The sequence below is a fragment of the Triticum aestivum genome, chromosome 5B (genome assembly GCF_018294505.1).
Source record: "Triticum aestivum cultivar Chinese Spring chromosome 5B, IWGSC CS RefSeq v2.1, whole genome shotgun sequence".
Classification (NCBI taxonomy): Eukaryota; Viridiplantae; Streptophyta; class Magnoliopsida; order Poales; family Poaceae; genus Triticum; species Triticum aestivum.
In genome coordinates, this window is record NC_057807.1 from 242,664,331 (window position 1) to 242,666,461 (window position 2,131).

The following is a 2,131-nucleotide window of genomic DNA, read 5'->3' on the forward strand; positions in this document are numbered from 1 at the left end:
GCCTCGCCGCCGCTCCGGCGGGAGTTCACCGGAGCGTGAGCCCCGCCGCCTCCTCGCCGTCCCCGCGCTGCCCCGCGCCTGATCCGGCGAGATCCGGCCGGAGGAGATCACCCGGGGCCCTTCCTCTCCATCTCCGGCGGAGATCCGGCGAGATCCGCCGCCGCCTCGACATCCGTGCCACGTTCAACCCTTTCCCTGGGGTGAGATTTTCTGCTAAGTCCCCGAAATCCTTGACATAATCATGCCATGTTCATCGCATAGTATCTCTACATCCGTAGCTCCGTTTGGTGCGTGTAATATGTCACATTGTTCGCCTCAACGAGTACTTCATTTCATTCCATTGCATCATTTTCATTTGAGCTCATCTTGATGCCCGAAATGCTGTTGGAAGAGTGCATGTTGATGTTAATCTGCTGAAACTGTTATAACTTGCTCATTTATCATTTTTGCCATGATTGATGTGTGCATCCTATGAGGTTGATGTCTACATGTGTTTTGATCTACGTTATGCCATCTTTCCAGGGGTGCCAACCATGTATTTTTGTGAGTTGTGTGCTGAGTGTATCAAGCTTGCTAAGTAGGGTAGTTGCTGTTGCTGTTTTCCTGACAAATTCTGTTATATTTTGTTGCTATGTTAACATGCTTCTACTAATCATTCTATGCATAATCTGGAGGTGTCCTATAAACATGTTTTGATCTACATGTCTTGCTATATCCATTCATGCCCTTGGTTGTAATTATAGCCTGATGGAACATGTTGTTATCTTGCTCTAAACTTTGCTAAATGATGTTGCTGTCAGCCTATTAACATTAAGTTCAATGTTTCCATGATTGTTTCCTAGTGATCCATGCATCCTATGAACTTGATCTTGCCATGCTTAGCTTCATAAACATGCCTTCTTACTATTGGGTGCCTTGCCATGCCATGTATTGCTCAGTGGTGAGTGGTTCAAGCTCACCAACATGACTACTTATTGTTCCTGCCATGTATGAATCTGTAATATAACTTGCCATGTTTACATGGGTGCCATCATATTTTCTATGCCTTTTTGGCTCTTGGTCAGTAAGGGACTTTTGATCTATGCTATTAGTAGATTCATGCCATGCCTTTGTTTGCCATGATATGTTCCTGTAACATGTTGTTTGATAGCTTTAAACATTGCAACCTGATGTTATTTCTGCTAAGCCTGAAACTGTTATTATTTGCAATCTTTCCATGTCCTTTTGAGCATGTTCTAGTCTTTTCTGGAGATAGCTCAGTGTTCATGTTTTGTTATGCTTTATGTGTACTTCATGCCCATGCCTTTTGTTATTATATTGTGGTACTTTAGCATGTTGTTTTGATGCTTGCAATATGCCTAGTTGCTGTTTTGGACAGATTGTTGCTATGACTTGTATAGTGTGTGGGTGTTGAACCGTTGCTCCATTTTGAGTGTGCTCTATATGAAACTTGCTTGATTTTGAATGTAGTTTCATATTATCATGTTGCATCCTTGTTTTGAGGTGTTTGCTTGATGTTTGTATGCATTTTGCATCAATGCCATGTTTAACTTGTTTTGCTCATATCTTCTAGGCCGTAGCTCCGAATCTAATGAACTTTATATGTAACTTGACTAGAATTTCGTGTAGATCATCTTGGGGATCTTTAACTTGCTGTTTAACCACTTCAACTTAAGGTTTATTCAGTTCTGGACCAATTTCGAAATATGCATATGAGGACTTACCGGAGTTGTTATATGTTGTTTCCGGCCTCATTTAAACTTGCCTTGATGTGTTGTTCTTGTTTGCATCATCTCTTGCCATGAGTAGATTCATGTAGCTTTGTCATGCATCATGCTTGTTGTGCATCATGCCTTGTCCATGTGTGGTGTGTTTACTATGTTGTGTGCTTCTTCTCGATAGTTCCCGTTTCGTTGCGATCGTGAGGATGCGTTCGTCTACGTGTGGTTCGTCTTCGTGGCTTCATCTTCTTCATGGACTCGTTCTTCTTACTTGCGGGATTTCAGGCAAGATGACCGCTACCCTGGATCTCACTACTATCATTGCTATGCTAGTTGCTTCGTTCTATCGCTATGCTGCGTTACCTATCTTTTGCTCTTCAAGCCATCCCAAATTGCCATGAACCTCTAAC